Source organism: Amphiura filiformis, chromosome 19, assembly GCF_039555335.1.
Source record: "Amphiura filiformis chromosome 19, Afil_fr2py, whole genome shotgun sequence".
NCBI lineage: Eukaryota > Metazoa > Echinodermata > Ophiuroidea > Amphilepidida > Amphiuridae > Amphiura > Amphiura filiformis.
Window position 1 is genome coordinate 53976717 of NC_092646.1, and position 11114 is coordinate 53987830.

At 35.5% G+C, this 11114-nt stretch overlaps 1 long non-coding RNA gene across 1 annotated transcript; it reads right to left on the bottom strand.

The window, feature by feature from the left end:
* Window positions 1-3778: 3778 nt before the first annotated feature.
* LOC140141486 (uncharacterized) lies at window positions 3779-8814 on the bottom strand. Its single transcript, XR_011857419.1, has 2 exons — window positions 7310-8814; window positions 3779-7099 (listed from the first exon to the last, which is right to left on the bottom strand). It is a non-coding gene; the product is annotated as an uncharacterized lncRNA (long non-coding RNA).
* Between the last annotated feature and the right edge of the window lie 2300 nt (window positions 8815-11114).

Here is an 11114-nt window from a genome sequence, read left to right on the forward strand (position 1 = left end):
TGCCAAGTATGAAATGAAGTCAATACTGGATTCAGGGTTTTCTACGAAGTCAATTTGTGCGAAATTCCTTCCCACAATGCAATATGCGTATTGCATAACAAAGAATATTGATTAACCTCCGAACTGTATCTATTGTTATGCAAAACACTTATTGCATTGTGGGAAGGAATTTCGGCACAAATTGACTTCTGGTAGAGAAACCCTAAATCCGCGTATAGTAGTGTGCATTTCTCTGGCAGTAGAAACACCTATGGATTTGCTTCTCTGCCAATACTGCTAGAAGAAACTGCTCTGGCTCTCATCTCTGCACACCCCTGCTGACATGATAACATTAACATCTACAACGTGCAAATGCCAATTCTACAAACCACTGTCACAAAAATAACACATTATTTTGATTTGAGTAAACAACAAAACAAAATAATACACAATACAATATAGGATAGTGATTAGTAATAATGCATATATATGTATATACAAATAAATGGCAGTATTTTTAAACATTGACCTGGTTACTTCCACTATACTATTTTCATCTTGGCGAATCACTGACATCATCGTGATGATGCAGCCATTTCGTGTTTTGTGCATACATCTTTTTGTATTCTTTAAACACAAGAAGCACACACTTGCAATTCGAAGTTGAGCCCAATGATCTGCACAGTGTGCACTTGCATCACTGACTCACCAAGGTGAAATAATAGTATACGATGGGGTGAAAATTATGTGAAACATATATATCCCAGGTCAGTCATGAAATGTCAACTATCATATAATTTGCTTTCCACATTTATCTTGCACATTGCCAAGTGAATAAAACAGTTTGTAATGCCTCTGGCCTAGAAAAGTCAGTGATGTGAATTTCATAGGTTGCAATCGTTCATAAAAATGGCTAATCTATGAGTATGTGTTTATATATGCGCACACAGAGTAGCTGCTTCAATAATTGATGTCACTGACGACACTAAGCCAAAATCACTGTGACCTGGGATTTACATCATACAGTTATGAGTACTCCAATTCATACAATGTTCCTGTTACCAATCCTCAGTACTTACCATGTGTACTATTAGTAAATCTCTTTAGTGAAATGAAAGTTCCAATACATCAGAACTTGCAACAAATTTTGAGATTTATGACATGTCACAAAATTTCATGAAATGCACCCCTAATACAAGTTAGAACATAACTCATCTCAGGTAACATAACCTTGGGCCGTTTGACGTCTAGTAAACAGTTCGCAAAATAATGATATAATGATATAGAATAACTCCATTTGCTATTAACCATAACTACTATGTTATTAGTGTACTGTTTTGTTTACTATATAACCTTAATAACAAGCTATGTTTATAGTACAAGTCTACATGGTAATATTAAGTAAGTGATTTCTCTTGACATGATTAGAATTAATCTCAAGAGTAAAGATCAAACTATGGCCTATGATATATGATGCGATCAAGCGAAATGAGTCTTATTTATATCAATCAAAATCAAAATTCAGTTTGCAATTACATTACATAAACAATTTTCAGAGCTTTATTTTGCTGCAAGCCCCATCATAATTAGACTTACGGTTCCAGAGATATGGCCATTTTAGTGTTGCTCAGAACAATAAAATACAAAAAAGGAAGTTGAATACTATTATTGGCTATATCTCAAAATTAATATTGCTGACATCGGACTCATTTTGCTTGCTCACATAACATATGTAGATCATGGTGATCAAGTGCCTAGACCTAAAAAGGACAATCACAGAGATTCTATACAAAATAGTTTCCCTACATGTAACTGCTCCACTGAGCAACCAGCAAGCATAATACACAAATTTGATCATAATGCTCATTTTAGCATGTTGTGGTAGAGCAAATCAATGATTGTCCCTCTTTATTTCTATTTATAAATCTTTAAAATAGTAATTTTGTCAGCTGCCTGTACAATCTCCGATAATGTTGTACATTGTCTCGCCAATTAATATCAGCAGATATCAAATATAATTTTTAATCGGAGGTATGGTTAGGGAAATACTGCACTTGAATCCTCGGCCAAACCTCAAGGGTGAGCCTATCATGGCAGTGAGTAAAGAATATTCTCACACAACCCCCAGAATGTAACATGGTTTTTCAAAATGCTCCAAAAATGGTTACTATAGACTCCTGCACAGAAGACTTTATAGCGCCATTACTGTTGGGGTTCTTACTTAAAGCCATTCCACGGGACAAAGCTAGATAACATGAGTAACCAACACTTTTCCTCTCTCCTGTATGTGAAGCAAGTCATTAGAATTCTTATCAAGTCAAGGACAAGACCACAAGTATTGGCCTTGAGATGAAATAGAGTACAATTTGCTTCATATAAGCAAGAGAGAAGAGTGGTGCTTACTTCTACCTTTGTCCAGAATCTTAGCTAGCATTTGATATGTGCATGTCAATTTAACCCAAACTCCCTGTCCGAAATTTGATCCTGAAAACAACCAAAAGCGCTACACTTTCTTGGGGTTCAATTCAGTCAGTTCAAATAGCTATTGCAATAGCCTTGATTCGTTAGAACTTCTTCAAGCATTATTTTCATAATTTAGCATGTGTCACAGGCATTAATTGTTCCTGTCCCAGGAGCAAACTGCCTGTCCAAAATGACAGGCAGTGGAATGTAGGTATACACATCACTTTAGTATATACGATACCAAACTATATTGGTAACTGATGAGATGAGTACTGACTTTAGATATCCATGGTTAGTGGTATACATATAATTATAGTCATGTTGGTGTTTGCTAACTTTGCTTAAAGGTATGATAATTGCACATACATTTAGGCTTGAAAGATATTTTCCAATGTGTAAAAAAATCAATCATAATGCTGACAGAACAATATACAATACATTTCTTATAAACTTGTCAGCGCTACACAGTAGTATAGTAGTGAAATCGCTTTGATATGTATGCAGTTAATACTATCAATTGCAATTGATCCTTTGTAAACAAATTCTATCTTGTAAGATCTGTTCATACTAACCCTACAATTGCTTTGCATTGCAATATCGCATATCACAATAAAGTTAAATACATTTTAATTTGGAAATGCAATGAGTTGCGGCAAAAAGTAATTGCTATACCGGGAACACAAGGCAACTGCACCAGCATTGTATGAACCAACCTTAACTCAGAACTCTTATTAGTGCATTGACATTCAAACCTGGCACATACATGAAGGTAAACAAGCACCTGCACATCACAAATGTGTGAAAGTATGTCTCCGTGTATTGACAATTGTGAATGGCTAGGGAAAGCAATGAAGCACTAGAGAACTCCAGGCCTTCCAAAGATATCTGAATAGAGAGTCTAGACTCTGTTGCATGTCACTCATGGAGGTCAATTGTGCACCACCGCAAACTTCTATTTTAAGTGCATACTTTTTTATGTTCTCGTGTACTACATCATGGTGATAATGGCACCATGTGCGCAAATCTTAGCCACCATCAAGCTCCAATTATCATTCCAATTTCTGTCTGAGGTAGACAATTTTGGTCTCCATATCACAATCCAATATGGTGGATAAACCCAATTTAACATAGATTATACACCAAGCTATTTTGGCGGATTAACCCAATTTACCATAGCACTACACACTATAATTTGGTTCACTTCAAGTTTGGTAGTGACGTACTTGCATATTTCGCTCGCCGCAGTATCAAATCGCGCTTGTGAACTTCAATGCACTGAGTGTACACGCCCGCGTTCAGGTGCGGCTTGTCGGCACGCTTGCAGTGTTATCGCGCAGAAGCATTGAAGTCACTACCAAACTTGAGGTGAACCAAATAACAGGCATTTCAAATGAATGAACAGAACTTTCAACAACTGTATTCGATCCAACCGTGATCGTATTTTGTGTATATAAAACTACAACGCAAACGCACAACCTTAGATACAATACTAACCAATTATAAGTGCGTTGGCATGGTTGAATTCACTTCAGCGTTACACACGCATACAGTCGTATCAAGTAGTGTATGCGAAAAAATCGTCATGCTATGTCAGGCTGTGTTCATTCAATTGGAATTTCCACTGTAGTATAACCTCTTCGAGGTTTTCACAAATCATGAATTCACATTTTCCAATTTGCTTCTATTACAAAACGATAAACCTCTTCACAGATGAAAAAAGGTTTACATTGTATTTGTAAAGATTGTAAAGATTCGCCTAATAGCACATGGGCTCCTTTGACATAACTGAATTTTAGGCACAAACTAAAATGGCCTCCTGTAAAAATCCCACCAGAAAAAAGGGCAAAACCACTTATTCTAGTTTGAATTTTGACAGGAGAGAGAGCTGTCTATTTGCATGTGAAGTTTACTGTAAGGCCCGTGTGCAAATCTTAACGGTATTAGTACAAACTAACACATTTATACAATGCCTTGTCTGTATGAAATATATCAATATACATATTACACAAATACAATAAGTGCATAGATATTTAGGTGCCAAACTACACATGTATACATAAATCTAGGAAAAAATAGAGGATTCCATCATTTAAAAGTATCGGTTTTTCCTTGACAGAGCTCACCTTATTGTAATTCTTATGCCAGCCTTTACCATCAAGCAGTCTCTAACATACAGCTCACTCATCTGTTATTTAGTTGTTCATCAAATAGGGAATGACGTATAATTGGGCTATTCCATTTAAAATCCACATTACCCCTGTGGAAGATTTAGCTAAAGTCTTCCACAGAGGGAGTATGATTTTCAAATCAAACAGATAATTGGGTAACTTCCATTTGAAATACTCACACCAGTTGTGGAACATATAGGTAAAGCCATAATACAGGGGGACTATGGGTTCAAAATGATTAACTCTGGCCAATTACATTTGCGAAACTTACCCCCCTTGTGGAAGATATTTCCAAAATCTTCCACAGGGGGTGTGTGGAATTTAAATGGAATATTCTATTACCAATGCATGTTTAACTCTTGATAGCTTCAGCATATCAATTTGTGTAGGGTTTGATTCTATCAATACCACAAATGACCCAAATTAAGCACCTCAACTGCCAACTTTATGCTGCAACAGTATAACACAGCTAACTCATATTATACCACCTGTGATGGCATATAATCACAGAGTAAACAGGCTGTATACTAATGTAACAGCTAAAGTGTTTATTCTGTCAACTTATGGTCATAGGTGGTAAAATACACAAATTGCATAACACAATGGCAACTACACCATATGAATCACCCTGTATTGAAACCAAAATGTTCAGCTTAGGATGAAATAGTGATACTTGGTATCAATGCATACAACACATCAGCATAAATACATTACACTTGGAAAGCAATTATGCAGTATGATCTAAGTTTGCTGGGCATAATGCAACACAACCAAGATGTACATTATCTTCTCCTATGACGGCAGTTTACAAATTTGGCACAATACATACTTATTCTCCTATCCAATGGTTTGGTATTGATATACCAGTGTTGATAATCTCACATTTATATTCCTTAAATACTACAGTGCATACATACAGGCACAAATTGTGAATCGTTACATAATACTTAATAGTGTTTTTATCAAAAAGTGTTCTTGATGAAAAATAAATAAATTATTATGAGTGCATATACCAATAGTTGTTGGTTGTTGTTATAAAACCTCAATTTAGGCACAGAGTTGTATCAAGGATATTGAGTGATAATTCTAGTTTGACATCCTGCACATTTAACAGCTAGGCACACACACTGGGCTATTCCAATTGAAATAAGTATTCCACATAAGGAGTGTCTTCTTCAAATGCAATTGGGGAAAGACTTCAACTTAATCTTCCACACGGGGAATGTTGATTTCACATGGATTAGCCCATTGTTATACACACATGTACATATTCTACGTGTACATACATGCGCATGTAGCATTGTCCATTCCATTTATAATAACAAAAACATTAATAATACAGATTATTAAAACAAGAGACTGTTGTTAGTTTATTTTGAGATATTTTCTTAAAATATCAAGAGCTATCTCAAGACCATTGAACATACTGTGCTTGTTTGTACTAATTTTTATGCATTTTTCAAATAGGGTCATGATAATAACGAATTATGAAGTTTTTTAACTTATCGTTTGCAGTTGACACCTTTATGTAGATAGTTTTAACTATGGCCTACATTTTCTTGGATTATATTTAATTTAGGTTCCTCTTTTATCACAGCCTTCAATTGAATACTTTCAATTTAAAGTTTGTATTGTGTAACAGGAAATTTTCAATGGGGTTTATTTTCGAGCTTTTCGTGGTAAAACATACAACTGAAAATTTACAACCCAGCAAACATATTTTTAACCCATACATACAGGCTTCAATATGTATACAATGGTTCACCTCAAGTTCGGTAGTGACACAGATGCACATATTTTGCTGGTCGCAGTATTGATTAGCACATGTAATGTCAATTGCACAGAGTGTGCACCCATTTGTACAAGGTCATTTTTGTCGGCACGCTTGCACTGCAACCACAAAAAAGAATTGATATCAATAGCACTTGAGGTGAACCGAAGAATAGCTGTTTCAAACTGTGAATAAATTACATGATTGTTCACAACAGTTAAAATCACAAAAAAAATCTGTTGTATTATTTATTTTGTATGTGACACCAATTTTTATTTATTTCACTCCTGCGTATTTCTTTTAAGGAGCCCCCCATATGCCCACCGTCAGTACAACCAGAAAACACCACAACATGAATACATACAAGTATTCCAAAAGGTAATATTCAGTGGCCACCGACTATATACAAGGCGGTTCTCGAACCACGAGTCTCGCCTGCTTTCGTGACCGCCTGCTTTTGCGATTACTTTTGGTAGAGGTAAATGAATTTGGCGGTTATCGGCTGGGCATGATTATCTGGCTGATGGTGACTGTACCCACCAAGTTTCATGCCCATGCAACAGTTTTTACTAATTTGACTTCAGATTACCCCTGGTGGACTCGAAATGACCTTCCCAAAATTTGGCTTTAAATGTTGACTGTACCCACCAAGTGTCATGCCCATACGACAGTATTTACTCATTTGACCTCAGATGACCCCTGGTGACCCAGAAATGACCTTCCAAAAATTTGGCTTTAAATGTTGACTGTACCCCCAAGTTTCATGCCCATCCGACAGTTTTTACTAATTTGACCTCAGATGACCCCTGGTGACCTCAAATGACCTTCCAAAAATTTGGCTTTAAATGTTGACTGTACCCACCAAATTTCATGCCCATATGACAGTTTTACTAATTTGACCTCAGATGACCCTGGTGACCGAAATGACCTTCCAAAAATTTGGCTTTAAATGTTGACTGTACCCACCAAGTTTCATGCCCATCCGACAGTTTTTACTAATTTGACCTCAGATGACCCCTGGTGACCTCGAAATGACCTTCCAAAAATTTGGCTTTAAATATTGACTGTACCCACCAAGTTTCATGCCCATACGACAGTTTTTACTAATTTGACCTCAGATGACCCCTGGTGACCTTGAAATGACCTTCCACAAATTTGGCTTTAAATGTTGACTGCACCCACCAAGTTTCATGCCCATACGACAGTTTTTACTAATTTGACCTCAGATGAACCCTAGATGACCTCAGTGACCTTGACCCACTAACCAATACAAACCGGTTCTGTCTCGGGTCAAGATGCACCCACCCACCAAGTTTGAGGAACGTGCAACCCCTAGTCTCCGAGAAAATAGGCGGAAGGCAAACTTTAACCAAAACTTTAACCAAATTTGTCACATCCACACACACACCCCCACACCCCTACATACACACATACGGAAAAGTGATTATATAGTCTCCTGCCTTATCAGGCGAGACAAGAGACAATAACCATCCCAGGCCTAAATCGCATCCTAGTCCCTAACACACTGACATTGCAGTGCGCCCTGTTTTGTCAAATTGTCCAATTTGTGGAGGCACAGATCTACAGCTGATGCATTATATACAAATTTGTATAAACTGCTTTCTAGTATTCCCCATACAGTATAATTGCCAGCAATAATCTTTTACCAAATCATGTAATTATAAGCTGATTATATTGCAATAGCATTTTACCAGCTTACTGCAAAGCTCTGCAACAGTTGACTTTGAAGTGACATGTACTTTGTACGTCAAGTGATAAGAGCGGCATGAATTTATACAGATAACAGAAATATGCTTGCACTCTGGAATTTAAGACACCCATTTATCTAAGTGGTAATACTTTACAACATAATTATAGACAAAATGAAATGCCAATATGGAAAATTGTGATACTTGCAGTTTGATCAAAGGATCATTAAAAATGTTCCACATTTCCATTATTCCAGTAATCAAAACAGCTTTATCAAAAGTTACAAATAAAAACATACTAGATGTATTTTTAAATTTTGAGTTCACTTGTGTGCACAGGTGAAATCAAAAATTGCATGGTGAGTGTAGGTGTATGAAAGAAATCTCTTTGGTGCACAAATCACAGCCATGATATCTGTATTTGTTTGTTAATTCATTCAATTTCATACCCAGGGCTCAAATTTAGCACCTGTCAGTTGGCAACCTGTAAATGCTGACAGGCAAGCTGTATGGGCTATTCCAGTTGAAATCCACACTCCCCTGTGGAAGATTTTGGAAATATCTTCCACAGGGGAGTATGAATTTCAAAGGAAATTATCACAATAACCAACTCTATTGGAAATTCTTAGTCAGTGGGAGTGGTCTATTAGTAGACACATAATCTGATTGGACAATCGCGTGATTTTGGGTGTCGTCTATCAGGCGGTAGACGACCCCACGTCATCATGAGTGTTGATAACGCCGTAACACGCTCATAGAGGTGTTAGCAGACGTATCGCGTTGTATGCGTGAGACGCAGTGCGGAATACTCGCACACGCTAACAGAACGCGCAACTAAAGATGTGAAGTTGTAAACAAGTTTTGTTCATTTTAGAAAAGGGGGAGTTTTTATGACGGTAACTTAATTTTTCCTTTAAAAAAAATAATTTACAGTTATTAAAATAATATTTAGCTGACTAAGAATGAGAATAAACGATAGGAAGGTCCAATATTTTTATCGTAGTGGTGCGCCGGCATCCACTACTCAAAATATTGGACCTGCCTGTCGTCTATCACACGGTAGAGGATAGGCAAAATAAAAATTCCTATCGTTTATTCTCTAACTCACCCTCCCTCTGTGAAAGATACAGGTTGAATCTTTCTCAGAGGGTGTATGAAATAAAATTGGAGCTTCATAATGTGTTCATTCCATTTGAAATTCAAACTCCCCCTTTGGAAGATGTTGCCTAAATCTTCCACATGGGGAGTGTTAAATTTTAAATGGAATAGCCCAATACAGCCAACTGGTGTAAGCTGGTGCAGTGTACCAGTAGGTAAAACAGTTTAACACAAGCATAATAACATGCTTCATTTTAGGTGTGCAAAATTAATGTTGCAAGAAATGTCCAATTTTACAGTAGGAGGCTGAAATCCAACTAGGGCAGCTTCTCTACAAGACCAAATCCAACTCAGAAAGCGTCTTGACAAACAACACCTTTTCTACATGATCTGTGTAACAATAATACAATATATATTGGCAGAATTAATAACCATTTGAAATTATTGATCTGAAATTAATAGCGCACCAATTATGACCTGTATTCCAGTCAACTGTATCACTGTAACACCTTTGTGCTACTCTCTTCCACAGCTTGCACAAAATTACCAGAAAAAAATGTCCAATTACAAAAAAATTATTCCATCACAAAAAACAAAATGTGTGAAAATAACTGTCATGACAGTATTATCTTCCATTAGGAGACCCTTCAATAATACCACTTTATGTTTGAAATATGGCATCAAGGTATAAATGTATGATGCTTATTTTTACCAAAATAATGCATGCACAAGTCATGTGGGGACTTTATTTATGCAGTTTTGCAATTTAGGTCAAATATATGATAATCTTAAATTCTCTGTATATATCGATTAAACATCACAGATGACACTCGGAATGAAATTTAAGGTATAAAATGACATGTTCAATACCATAGCAAAATAAAACATGTTGAGATTTATGCAGATTTGAGTTTCAGGTGATATATATTATTTGAAAATCTTAAATTCTCTGTATATTGATGTATTGATTAAATGTCACATGAAATTTAAGGTATAAAATATACAATACCTATTTTAAATTAAATGATACATGCACATGTATGGCCTTTATTTAAGCGATATTGTTTTTTAGATTTGAGCGAATAATCTCAAATACTCTGCATATTAAATGTTTGTGTTTTTAATTTTCAAAGAGCTTTGTAATGTGTACCGAGCACACTGTGACAATTTATTTTGATATAATGGTTTCATTGGAATGGTTGCACCAGTGTCAGCAGTGTCTATGTAATTAACATTGATTTCTGTCTATCTCTGTGTACTTAAAATTTTCATAATTGGTACTTCACATTGTACATTTATACATTGGGCAAAAAAAAGGTTTGTCTCAAAGCTTGCGCACACATTTATAAAATCGGGAGATTTGAAAAGAAAGAAATGCGGATTTTTTTTTATTTCAAATTTTTTTTTCCTGGAAAAATTCAGCGAAAATCAGTATTTTTTCTCAAAATACCATAAAAATACCTAGTCGGGAATAAAAATAAAAATCGCATTTCGGATTTGTTTTCAAACCACTCGTGAGCTTTGAGACAAACCTTTTTTTTTTGCCTTCTACTTCTGGGGTTACAACATTATCATTAACATCTTTCCTTTTTATAAATAAATTATTTCCTAGTTTATATTCGATTCAGTCAAATATGCTTATCTTTTTATTTCCATTTTTATCTGAAAAATCTGCACTATTGTTTGCAACATTAATATCTTTTTATAAATAAATTATTTTCTAGTTTATATTCAGTCATATGCTTATCTTTTTATTTCCATTTTTATCTGAAAAATCTGCACTATTGTTTGCAACATTAATATATTTTTTTATAAATAAATTATTTTCTAGTTTATATTCAGTCATATGCTTATCTTTTTATTTCCATTTTTATCTGAAAAATCTGCACTATTGTTTGCAACATTAATATATTTTTTTATAAATAG